Source organism: Erinaceus europaeus, chromosome 7 (genome assembly GCF_950295315.1).
Source record: "Erinaceus europaeus chromosome 7, mEriEur2.1, whole genome shotgun sequence".
NCBI lineage: Eukaryota > Metazoa > Chordata > Mammalia > Eulipotyphla > Erinaceidae > Erinaceus > Erinaceus europaeus.
The window spans coordinates 102,583,486-102,597,387 of NC_080168.1; the positions used below are offsets into that span (position 1 = coordinate 102,583,486).

The 13,902-nt window shown below is 35.9% G+C and overlaps 1 protein-coding gene and 1 pseudogene across 2 annotated transcripts in view; both read left to right on the forward strand.

Annotated features, from left to right (window-relative positions):
• The window catches only part of TAFA2 (TAFA chemokine like family member 2), a 532,745-nt gene that overhangs the window by 404,304 nt on the left and 114,539 nt on the right, over window positions 1-13,902 (forward strand). The window lies entirely within an intron of this gene.
• Window positions 9,810-10,418, forward strand: LOC103108035 (COP9 signalosome complex subunit 4-like; annotated as a pseudogene).

Below are 13,902 nucleotides of genomic sequence, written 5' to 3' on the forward strand. Positions count from 1 at the left end.
TGATTGGTGCATTTAAATTTTGTAGTTCTTCTTGGTTCAGTTTTGGAAGTACATAGGTTTCTAGGAATTGTTCCATTTCTTCCAGATTCTCTAGCCTGTTGGCATATAGTTCTTTATAGAAGTTTCGCAGGATTCTCTGGATTTCTGTGGTGTCAGTTGTGATATCTCCTGCATCGTTTACAATTCTATTAATTTGAGTCTTCTCTCTTTTTTGTTTGGTGAGTCTGGCCTGTGGTTTGTCAATTTTGTTTAATCTTTCAAAGAACCAACATTTGGCTTCATTGATCTTTTGTATGGTTCTTTTATTTTCGATGTTGTTTATTTCTGCTCTAACTTTAGTGATTTCTGTCCTTCTGGTTGCTTTAGGGTTCCTTTGTTCCTCTTCCTCCTAGTCCTTGAGCTGTGCAGTAAGGTCGTTCATTTGAGCTTCTTCTTGGTGTTTAATATGTGATTGTATGGCTATAAGTTTCCCTCTCCGTACTGCTTTAGCTGTGTCCCAAATATTTTGATAGGTTGTGTCTTCATTTTCATTAGTTTCCAGGAACATTTGAATTTCTTGTTTGAGTGAGTCTCTGACCCAGTGGTTCTTAAGGAGCATGTTGTTTAATTTCCAAATTCTGTGACTTTTAATAATTGTTTGTTGTTAAATGTTGGTTTTACTCCACTGTGGTCTGAGAAGATACTTGGGATGATTTCAATGCTCTTGAATTTATTGATGCTGTCTTTGTGGCCTAACATGTGGTCTATCCTTGAGTATGTGTTATGTGTTTTTGAAAAGAAGGTGTATTCCAGTTTTTTGGGGTGGAGGAGTCTGAAAATGTCCAAGAGGTCTAGTCTGTCGATCTCTTCATTCAATTCTCTTGTATCTTTATGGTTCTCTGCTTTGTTGATCTGTCTAAGTGTGAGAGTGGGGTATTGAAGTCTCCCACTATTATTGTATTACTATTGATGTATTTTTGAAATTCTTTCAGTAGATGCTTAATGTATTTAGATGGTCCCTCGTTGGGTGCATAGATGTTAATAATTGTTAAGTCTTCTTGGCTGATTGATCCTCTTCATTATGTAATGTCCTTGCCTATCTTTTATTACTTTATTTAATTTAAAATCTATTGTGTCTGAGATGAGAATGGTTGTTCCTGCCCTTTTTTGTGGACCGTTAGCCTGTATGATAGTTTTCCATCCTTTCACTTTAAGTCTGTGTTTATCTTGTTGTGACAGATGGGATTCTTGCAAGCAGCATATGGTTGGGTTATGTTTTCTGATCCATCCCCCCACCCTGTGCCTTTTGATGGGTGAGTTTAAGCCATTGACATTTATTGATATTATGGATTTAATGTATTGTAGTGCCATTGTTCTAAAATCAATTTGTTTGCTCTGATATATTGCAAGTATTATAGTGATGTTCTTGTTTATAAGAGGTCTTTTAGTACCTTTTTAGTACCTTTTTAGTACCTTTTAGTACCTCTTTCAGGCTTGGTGATGGTTTCCTCCTTTAACTGTTGTTTGTCTAAGAAGGTTTTGATCCCTCCATCTAGTTTGAATGAAAGTCTAGCAGGATATATTATCCTTGGTTGAAACCCTTTTTCATTCAGGGCTTGATAGATATCTTGCCACTCCCTTTTGGCTTTTAGAGTTTGAGTGGAGAAGTCTGCAGATAATCTTATGGGTTTTCCCCTGTATGTGACTTTTTGTTTCTCTCTTGCAGCCTTTAGGATCCTTTCTTTATCCTTACTTCTTCTCATTGTGACTATGATGTGTCTTGGTGTCTTCAGGTCTGGGTTGATTCTGTTTGGTACTCTCTGGGCCTCTTGAACCTTCATATCCTTTCTGTTATTCAGGTCTGGGAAGTTTTCTTCTATTATTTCCTCTAGAATGTTTGCTTCCCCTTCCTCTCTTTCTTCCTCTGGCAGGCCAATTATACGAATGTTACTTCTTTTGAGATCATCCCATATGTCTCTGTTGTTGTTTTCAGTGTCTCTCAATCTCTTTTTAAGCTCTTTCACACCTCTTTCTTTGTTTTCTCTAACTCATCCTCTGTCTGACTAATTCTGTTTTCTGCTTCTGTTAGTCTGCTTTCCCTTGCCTCAGCTTCTTTCTTCATTACAGCTATTTCAGCTTTCAGTTCTCTAATTGCCTCAAGATAATCAGTATTTTCCTTGGGGGTCTCAACTGTTGTTTCCCTAATACTGCCATTCCTTTCCTCCAATGTTGTTTTCATTTCTGTGATTAATAAGTTTATTATTGCTTGCATACTTTTCTTATCTATGGTTACTTCTGGCTGATTTGTAGTTTCTTCTGGGCTCTTGTCTTCATTCATTGGAGTAGCAGTTTTATTTGTTTTTGATCTACCCTTTTTTTAAATTTATGTGTTTCTCTTTTTTTTATGCTCTGTTGTTCCTCAGTTGTTGTGTCTTGAGTAAAAGTAACACTGTACTAAATACCTTTATGACAATTGCACTCACCAACCTGCGGAATTACAGTAGCAACTGAAGTAAGTATTGAAGTATTTTAATCGTTACCAGTTAGCCAAACAATTTCTCCAGTCCATGAAAAAATAGTAACCAATTCCAGTGAAGAAAGAGAAAAGAAAGAGAGGATAGCAAGAATAGACAGTTATGCAAATCTACTATCCACTGTATATTCTAGGGGTAACAAGAGGGGAAAGGGAAGTAGAGCAGAGATACACCCATAGAGAGTCCACTCTGAGTCAGATTTCTTCCCCAAAGTAATTCACAAATTCAGAAAGGCAAAGAAGGAAGAAGTGTATGACAAGGTTAAAAAAAAAAGTGAGAGAGACAAGAGAGAGAAAAGGGAGAAGATAAGAATAAGAGTTGTAATTAAAGAGCAGTGCAAGGAACTTCCCAAATGTGTATCAGTGAATTCAAAAAAGCACCCTGTTTGATGGTGTGGGGTATCCTGCTAGGAGCTGGTCCCCAGGGACTGCTTATGGGGGCGGGGAAGGAGGTATGGTTGAAAATTAAAAGGAAGAAAAAAGAATTTTTCCCCTACTCTAATTCTTAACCCAAATTAAGTTATAGTCACCTCTTTGTCACTGCTATGACCCCTTATTGGCTGGCCTGCTAAAGGCAGAAAATCCTACTGTTCCAGGAGATGTGTTCGGAGCTCAGCGGCTAGCAGCTTCTTAGTCCGCCATCTTCCGGGAAACCCCCCCCTCCAGACTTTTTTAAAGGATTTCTTGAAAATGAAAACTAGCTCCAAGTCCTTTGATCCAATGAGAGCTATACTTAAGAAGTCTTTGGATCCGCCCTCAGGGTCGCGGTGGTCCCTGGAGACTCCCAAGAGAAAGCCCCAAGCTATAGTGCTCCTTCCGAGTCCTCTGCCGGCCGCCCAGCAGCGCTCTGCAACTGGCGGAGGAGCCGCCTTCCCGGGCGAAGGACAGTGCCCGGCGCACCCGCCTTGCCCGCCGCCACCTGGGAAGTCTGGAGCAGCCCGCCCGCTAGTCCGTGCCCCCTTTACTCTAATTCTTAACCCAAATTAAATTATAGTCACCTCTTTGGTGTCACCACTAGGACCCCTTATTGACTGGCCTGCTAAAGGCAGAAAATCCTACCGTTTCCAGAAGATGTGATCAGAGCACACGCTGCTAGAAGCTTCTCAGTCTGCCATCTTCCCGAATGTATTTATTTTCTATATATTCTAATATCAGATTAATAATGTCTGCTGTACATATTTTCTAAAAATGTCTTAGTACACACTGTAGGTGTTCAATATTTATTGAATGAATTAATGAGTAAATGAACTTATAATTTAAATCTTAGTAGTAGAATGATCAGTAGAAGATAGCAGGGAAGAGGGCTGAATAAAGGAATCTCAGGGAATGCCTTCTTTGGAGTTCTTGCCAGAAGAACATACCCCATAATGATCCTGGGTCCATACTCTCAGAGGGATAAAGAATAGGAGAGTTTTCAAGGGGGTGGGGAGATGAGATAGGGAGTTCTGGTGGTGGGAATTATGTGAAATTATATCCCTCTTATCCTATTGTCTTGTCAATATCACCATTTTATAAATTAAAAAACGTTAAATAATGGAGATAGGGAAAGAAAGGTTGTGTTCTGTCATGAATCTAATGGTCACAGGATGATTTAAAGACTGGCCACTTGTAAAGTTGAAGAGGAGGAAAAGTAGAGGACACTTGATTAGTAGTGAGACAATGAATCTTCTAATCTTACTGCAAAGCAAGTTATCTAAAGCTTAGTGGGAAAAGATATTTTCTCCTCATGAATTATTTGGGTCAGGAATTTGGATGAATGATAGTAGGGATAGCTTTCTTTGGGGATTCAGCTAGGAGCACATGAATGGCTCTGAGTAACTTGAAGTCTGAGGTTGCAATCTGAACTCTTACTTCATATGCCTGTTATGTGTGTGGCATTGCTTGAAGATCATGTTCAGCTAGAACTGTTGAACTGAGCCAACTGTTGACAGTTGTTGACGCCATTGTCTCAGACTTAATGTAACATGGTGCCAGGGTTATTTCTGAGAAGGGTGTCCAGAGTCAAAATAGTTAGATGGGCTTTCCAAGAGAAATAGATTTAATTTCTGTGACTTTTGTCTAATCTAGTTTCGAAAATCACACAGTGTCATTTTTCTGCTGCTTGGCTAAACCCAGCACAGGTAGATGAGGTTAAATAAATTCAAGGGGAGGGAAATTAAACTTTGTTTGATTGGAACATAGCAAAATCATGCTGTAGAAAAGAACATGTGGAATAACTGGGAGTGGCTTCAGTGGGTAATCTTCATTTCTTACCACATATGAAGTTCTGGGTTTGATGTTCAGCACCACATAATAGTAGATTTAGATAGATACTTTGGTCTCTCTCTATTTCTGTTCATCTCTCTCTTTAAAAAAAGCAATAGAGTGAAATTTGGGCCTAGAAGGCAGATCAGTGATTCTGTGTATGCACAAGGCAACAGATGCATTCTCTGGCACTTTATTTGAAAGAGACTGAGAGAGCTTGTGAGAATGATGATTTTTTTCCCTGTAATCATCTTTGAAAATACAATATACCACCAGCAGTAACTTTATAAAATAATTTACATATGTAGATTTAGATGTGTCTTTAATAATTTTTGTGGTTGAATGATGAAAAGAAATAGATTAGAATTAAGTGGAACATTTCAAACTAAACCAATAAACTATAGAACATAAGTGGCCTGCATTAATGCATGAAGGTAGACAATTCCAGAAGGCAGTACACACATAGGTTCTTGTAACATCAGCTTTCTGTTCCATACGCTACCCTAAAATCCTATAGAAGTGGAGTTATCAGTATGTGGTATACTCAGGGGTAAAGAGGAAGGGGCCCAGCAAACAGTGGTTGAGGAAAGCTTAAGTTAGTGGTGGGATTGGTATGCAGACCTATCAAGTATATAGGAAACAGTACTCATGTGACAGCTGTCTTGTAAATTGTAATGTTTCTGGTAAAATGATGTGGAAAAGGAAAAATAAAAGAGGAAAGGAGCATGTATATTCCGATGCCTTCATCTGTCTCTGCTCTGAACATAGCAACTCTAAATCAATCAGTTTTGTACTCGAGTTCCATTTAAAATTTTATTTTGAAGAAGGATGTTATTGCAAAAAATAAAATTAGTTTTATTTCTAACAACATATATCCTTATTTACCTAATTTCCCATATAGCCCATAAATAGTGACAGCCATTTCAAGCATTAGAGGCACAAATAAGAAGTAGAAGATCATGGAAAGTATAAATTGTTGAAAATCTTTATATACCAAGCTCTGAGTTATGAGCTCATTAGGTCAGGTCACTACTGCAAAGTTGGTCTTCTCACTCTTCACTGATATGAAACAAGATTTAAAGAATCTAAATCATTTTTGGGGCTTACTCAATGACTATTAACTAAATTAGACTACAAAGACAGTATCCTAGGAAAATTTAAGTTAAAAATGTAAAATCAAAATAAATTACTGGCATATTGTACTATGAATAAGTACTTACTGGATGCGAAAGTTCTTTGATGTTTTATAGAGGTATACTAAGTATATACTTTGCCCAGTTAAAGCCAAGGCCAAAATCAAATATCATAACCATAAAATTAAATTTTGAAATATGACAATAAATTAAAAGTTTATGGATTTTACAAGAGGTGTAATGTATTATTAATTCATTGATTCATTTATTTTGTGGCTCTGGGACCTTACAAGTCTACTTTTTCATTCTTTCTATTTCAAAGAAAGAGAGACAGAGAGGGGAAGAATCAGCACAACACATTTCTCCTGTGCCATGGCGATCCCTGATGGGGCTGGGGATCAAACCAAGGCTGTCTGTATTGCAAGGCATATGCCCTAGCAGGAGAACTATCTTCAGGTCCCTATAATTTAGTATTAAAATTTAAATGTTCAACACAATAGTAGAGAAACAGTAATGCTTTTGTACTTTCATCTTTTAGTAATTTAGTAATACTTTACTGCATTTTCCTCTTTATATATTTTTTAAAAATTGTATTCCTAATGTTTGGACTAAAAATTAATTATTTGAAATAATGGAGTACTTTTGAAGTTCAATACTTTATAAACAATACTAGAGAGATTAGTATGTATATAGACAATCTCAACTATTTATATTAAAGATTTTGTTTTTAAAAGATACACATTCTCCTAAAAATATCTAACTAGTGTGTTTTTCTTATTTACTCAATACATATCTTTCCCTATTAACTTTTGGATACATTTAGTCATCTACATTCACTGTTAAAATTAAATTGTCACAGTACTTCCTCTTAGAAAATAAATTTGCATTAGTAGCTGAATTTATTTTAATATGTAAAACACATAAAGGAGATTTTTTTCCCTCAAGTTACACATTCATATCATCAATGACTCCAAACACCTTTAATGTTTTAATTTAATATTGTCAATATGATTACAAATGATCATTGATTACACACAATTTCCGTGATGCCAGAAAAGTTAAGAAAAGGGCTATATCTGAAGAAAAACATAACAGATCTGGGTTTAATACCAAAATGAAAGTCAGATTTTAACACTGTTTAACTTTAACTCTGTTAAATACACATCTCCTTGTGAAAATTAAAGGGTCCAACAAATAGCTCAGCAACAAAATGTGTCCTGAGACCTATTCAGTTTTATATAGAATTAATGAATTCCTACAAATATCTTACCAAAGTGACAAGACATTTGAATAAGTTTAATTTTACATTGTAATTAGCAAAAGACACAAGAACATTATTAATTTATTCAAAAATACATTGGTATTCAGAATCAAAGTGCCTGTGTGGAGCCATTAGATGGCTATGCAAAAGTTTACATATTACTCGGAGCTCAGTGGAATCATTATTAATTCTCTTTAATTAAACTCTGACATTTAATGTTAAGAGCTACCATTAGTGAGGACCAAGAGATTTGATTGAAATCAATTTGGTTAGTTAAATTTATTGAATGCAGCTTTTAAAAGATCTTGAGAACTGTATATCTGGTTGATTCACTAAAAGATAGCAAATGATATTATTGAAAGCAACTTTGTCACAAATTGACCAAAACAGTAGTTCTATTAAAAAGTTTATCTAGACATAAATTCTTAAACAGTGGGTGAGATGAGTAAGGGAAGTCAAAAAGGACCTATTTCTAGCTATATAATAAATGCCACTTGGGATAAGTATAAACTATGGTAGAAGTTAACAATACTGAGTTGCATATTTGAAAGTTTCCCAAAAGGTAGATTAATTTTTTATTAATTATTCAATATTAATTTACAAAATTATAAGATAACAGGGGTATAATTCCATACCTTTCCCACCACCAGAGTTCTGTGTCCACATTACCTCCACTGGAAACTACATTAGTTTTCCAAAGGTCACAGATATGGGTTAACTATTATTTTTATAACTATCTATATTTGTATATATATTTGCCCATTTTTTGTATGGTACTGCCTTCTCTTCCTTTCTAAGTCATGCCTACTAATTTGAGTCTCCTTCCTCAAAAAAGAAAATATTGAATGTCCTTATCACAAATTTACTGATTTTCCTCCTTATTCTCTGACATGCAGAAAGCTTATGAAACTGAAATGAATTGATCAAGCACCATTGAAAGGAAACTGAAATACTGCATAGAGCTGAGTTGTTTGAAATAATTGATTGAAAACTTAAGATGATGAAATAGCTCATTTGGATAGTGTGCTGCTTTGTCATGTGTGATCCAGGGTCAAGCCAAACGACCTACTATATTGAAAAATTAAGATGCCAAAACTAAACTGATAGATATTTCTTTATATGTTGTGAAAAATGGAACTGAAATAAGTAGATATGGATGCATTTAAAAGAATGACTTAATACACAATTATCATCTTTTCAAAATGAGTTAAAAAGTGAAATGGAACATTGTTTCAAGTAGAAATTTCTCTATTCTTGGAAGGTAAGCTGAAAACTGAAAATAACTATTTTGTTGGATATCAAAATGGAACTACAAATTTAAATGAGCATAATACCTAGGAATACATAATGATAACCAGCCTCTTAATAGTATATGTGAAACTTTTAGAATCACAAGGGTATATGTTCATAAGAGGACAAGAACCAAAATAATACTGTTTGAAGCATGATAGAATGTTATTTCTTTCCATAAACTTCAGAAATGACCCTGGGCTCCATGGCAAGAATTCCTCAAGTCTTAAATTTAATCTCTTGCCCCAGCCTCCAAGTGTGGTCCAAAATTTTAGAAAGAGGTTACTTACTCTTTTAAAGGCACAATTAGTTAGTAGCCCACAGTTCCTCTGCTAGCAAGAATTTTCGCCAAAAGTGAATTCAGGTAGCCTTCTAAAACTGAAACCAACTGGGCTTTGTTAGATTTTCTTGGACCTTTTATATCCATGGCCTCTTTCCTTCATAGTCTGAGGATTTTTCCAACTTTTATAAAATCCTCTTATTGTGAAGGAAGAAGGCCATGGATATCGGCAACAGATTTGCAGTATGAACCACATTGTAGGTAAATTTTCTTCTGATGACACTATTTGTAAGGGAATGTTACCTCTAAAAATTAACACTGCATTTCCTTAGAAATATTGTTATTATCTGAAATATATACACAAAGTTCAAGAAAAATCTAGTAAATTTTAGTTTTATTAATTGATCTGAGAGAGGGGATGGGAGCAGGCAGAGATAATGGATGAATGAGCAGGTGAACACAGTAGAGACCATGCATAACACTTTTTGCTGTGAGTCAAAGTAGAGGGTAACACTTTGCATTAAGGTGAGATTCCCTGGTCACTGGAAAAATTAAAATGTACTACATCAAAAAGCCACACAGGCTGCCTGACTCATAACACTTAAATATTCATGTTACTTGCTTTGTGATGGCATTAATACTTTATAATTTTCTATAACAGATCCTAAGCATAGAGAGAGCCATTTCCCAATTTCTATAATTCATTATTCTAAGATTGTAGCGTTTTAAAAAAGCATTTAACAAGCCATCATTTTGCCATCTGCTTACAGCTACTGTCCCATTTAATACACAATGTAAAATACATATAAGTATATACACACATGCAGATCAGTTACAAGTAGTGGAAATAGTATAGAACTGTTTTAACTGCTATAAACTATGTAAATTAGACTAGCAACTTGTTTACTCTCAGGGTATATGAGTATTCTCCAAATAAACATATTCTTCAAATAGAAACCATAGAAAATTTAGACATTTTTTAGAAATGTGTAAAGTATAGGAATAATATTATGGGCATGGTATTATGTGCTTATCTAGATCTAACATTCATTGCCAAGAAAAAAACTTGTGGGCTGAGCTGGAAGAAAGATGGCAGCAACTGAACAACAGAATTTGGCCCAACTCATGCATTTGAGTGTCTTTCATAAGACTTGTTGGGCAAATATCATCAGATCCTGAAAAAAATCACTCAGTTATCTGGGACAGAATAGCTAGAAGTTTTGAAAGCTTTTATGGGAGTAACAGTAAATGAGAATGTCAGTCTCCTGGTCTTTTGACAGTTACTGACTGATTTCTTCACACATTTCCCTAACCTGCCAGATAGTTCAGCCAGGGAAATCTATCATTTCACCTTGGAAAGATCTAACCTAAAGTCATTTCATTTCAGTAGCAGGTTGCTTCTATAAGAGAGCAAACAGCATCTGGCATCCATATATGAAAAAGAAGATTAAAGATATGCAGCCCAAACATCAGTAGGAATTCCTTTGGAAACAGGACAAAAGAGTACAATATTGATTATAAGCCAAAGGCATACCTGGAGATTGCTAGACTCTTCGTGCAGAACAGTAAGCTAGTTTAGGTGACAAGTACATAAATCAAGCATCATTGCTTCAGCGTGAATCAGCCAAAGAACAGTTATAGATGCACACATTCTTGATTAGAGAAGAAAATTCACTGAAGATGCATAAAGCACAGTGAGTTCTCAAGACAACACATACAAAAATGAATACTTGTGTTAAGCACACGTGGCATGAAGCGCAAGGACCGGAGTAAGGATCCCAGTTCAAACCCCCGGCTCCCCACCTGCAGGGGGGTCGCTTCACAGGTGGTAAAGTAGGTCTGCAGGTGTCTGTCTTTCTTTCCTCCTGTCTTCCCCTCCTCTCTCCATTTCTCTCTGTCCTATATGACAGCTGCAGCAATAGACAACAAGGGCAACAAAAAAAAAAAAGGAAAAAGGAAAAAATAGGCTCCAGGAGCAGTGGATTCCTAGTGCAGGCGCTGAGCCCCAGTGATAACCCTGGAGGAAAAAAAGAATACTTGAGACCTCTAAACGTGTTTTGTAGTGTATCACTTATTTTCTTTAAAGTGTTATGTGAAGGAAATAATGATTTATAAGATAGTTGTCACGTGAGTACAATTTCTCATCTTCCCACAATTGGTGTCCATACTCCATTCTGATCACCAGCTAAATTCCTCTTCCTCCACGATGCGCTGGGTCCCTAATGCCTTCTCAACCTTACCGTCAGCCCTCATACCCCCAAAAGTTCTTGGCCTTGCTGCCAAAATTGTATTGTACCTTCTTAGATGCTCTTTTTAAAGGTAAAAGCTGGAGCCTGGTGGTGTACAGTAGAGTTACACACATTGTCTTGAGCAAGGACTTTGATCTCACCCTCCAGTCCCCACTTATAAGCTTCATGAGTGGTGAGGCAATGCTGCAGGTGGCTCTTTTTTGTTGTCTTTATCTTTCACCTTCTATCAAAAGAGATTTTTTAAACTGGTTACCAGGAAATGGTTGTGGAGTTGTGTAGACAATAACTTTTGGGGGGGAAAAAAATCAAGGAAGAAAAGAAAAAAATAAAGGTATGAATAACTTAGTTATGTGCCTAGATAGGATCATCAGAAGAATTAACATCAGGAATTAACTATCATGTTGATCATTCACCAAGAAGATCAATTTGTTTATTAACATAAGAAAACCAGAGCAAAAATCTGGCTCATGCAATAAGGGGCATCAAACTCAATACCTTGTGTTTTTCAATCCAAAGCTCTAGTCATAGTCACTTCACAGACCACTGTTATTTTGCTTTGTTTTTAACACCCCACATAGAAATGAAATCACTTAGCATTTCTCTTCCTTCTGACTTATTTCACTTAGCTATTTCTCTCCAGTTCCATTTATTTTGTTGAGAATAATAAGATTATATCCAATAATCTTATAGTAGCCAATTCTCTTTCCTTGTCTCTCTCTCTCTCCCCCTTTTTATATGCATATATTACCAGATCATCTATTACTGGGCAGTTAGGTTGCTTTCTTATCTTGGCTACTGTAAATCAGCAGCACTGATCAGCTAGGGCACATATATTCTGCCAAATCAGTATAAAATTCATTTTAGAAAAAGATGTAGTAGACTGATTGATTTAGGTAATTTACTTTGATGGGAGGATACATTTATTATCATCTGTTTAGAAACCACGATCTTTTAAGATGTACATATAACAAATTTATCATTTATCTTTGGACACTAACCATGTCTAATTCATAACTATTCCCCGAAGTACTTTTCAAAGTTCATAAAAAATATAAGTACAATAAATATTTAATTGGTGAGTGAATGAATTAAAGATTTGTGACTATCACCATTAGTAAATTCTCAATGTATAGACAACTAGTAAGTTTTAAGGATAAGCTTCTATTCATTTTATAATGTGTGCTTTATTTCAGTTTTCTTAGAAAAAAGGCATGACTTTATTGGAAATAAAATAGATATCTTTATTGTTTCATTAAAGGATATAAAGTGGGCCACAAAAATAGTGACATCTGTGATTACTCAAAGCAAAATATAAACCTGAAAATACTCAAGATTATACAGTAGCTATACTTCCCCCCCCCCAAAAAAAACACCTTACTACAAACGTGATAGCTTAAGAAAGCATGATGGTCTAGCTGATGGTCTCTGTGGATCAGTAGTCCAGGTGTAGTATAATTGGGCTTGGTGCTTCCGAATATCACCATGTAGACATTGACTGGGTATGTGCTCTCATCTGAGGCTCTAGTGGGCACGGTTTTGCTTTGTTTTTTTTCTCCAACCTTCCTCAGATTATTTGTAGAATTTACAGCCTAGGACTGAAGCTGCTTTCTGCTCCTGGAGGCTATGAGTGGTTGACTGCGAAATAAGTTTATGCTTTATGGTCGCTTGCTTCACAGCAGGCAAGGAGGAGTGATTGTAGAACTAGTCTGCTAGCTAACATCATACATCATCATCATCAAGTTCCAGCTCATCATTTTCACCATTTGTTCGTGGTTAAAAGCAAAACATGGGCTTTATCTACACTTCAAGATTAAGTAAATCTGCAATGTAATCTATGCCAGTGGTTGGGTTTTTTAGGGATCAAATTAAAGTTGTCATTTTTTTCACTACAGTGATAGCTAATTCTGCCTTAGATTCTGTTGTATTGTTTTATTTTTTTAATTTTTTGTTTTATATTTATTTATTTATTTATTCCCTTTTGTTGTCCTTGTTTTATTGTTGTAGTTATTATTGTTGATGTCATCGTTGTTGGATAGGACAGAGAGAAATGGAGAGAGGAGGGGAAGACAGAGAGGGGGAGAGAAAGATAGACACCTGCAGACCTGCTTCACTGCCTGTGAAGCGGCTCCACTGCAGGTGGGGAGCCGGGGGCTCGAACTGGGTTCCTTACGCAGGTCCTTGCACTTTGTGCCACATGCGCTTAACCCGCTGCGCCACCGCCCGACTCCCCTGTTGTGTTATTTTACGAATGACCCCACCCATATATAAATATACTTCTATTAGATTGTGTTATACTTGGAGTGCCATCAATGACATAAACATTGAAGAACACGGTTTTGAGTGGGGATGAACTACTTCTCAATATTTTGAATTTGTGGATCAGTGAAGAATAAAATGAACATTTTTATCTATAGTAGCCACAGTTTGAATGGTTACATACTTTTATGAAGTGCAAATAGCTCCTTTAGAATGAATGAAAAAATTTCATTTGCACAATAAATTCAAAAACTTTTCCAAGAAGACTATTTCAAAATGTGCCATAATTATTACTTTACATTATAATTAATTTTTGGTTCTGGGTAATTTTAAAATTAATAACTTTTAACTATGATAATCTAACAGTTCCATTTTTAACATCATTATATTGTGAAACTCAAAGATGGAATGACTACATAAATGACCTCTACAAGAGAGTAAAAAGTCCCCAGGAATAGAAGTCCTTCAAATTTGGTAAACTGGATTCAGCATGTTTAATTGTGATAAAAGCCTAGGCCATCTCTTCAGCCCTGCCGAAAGCCATCTAAAGATGAAAACTACATTTCAGGTTTTGGAAGAGAAATTCTAACTTAACTGTACTTGTGTTTTGCATTTTGCTTTATTTCCTAACCACTTCCTAGATTAGTTAATAAAAGAACCATTAACAACAGTTTCTA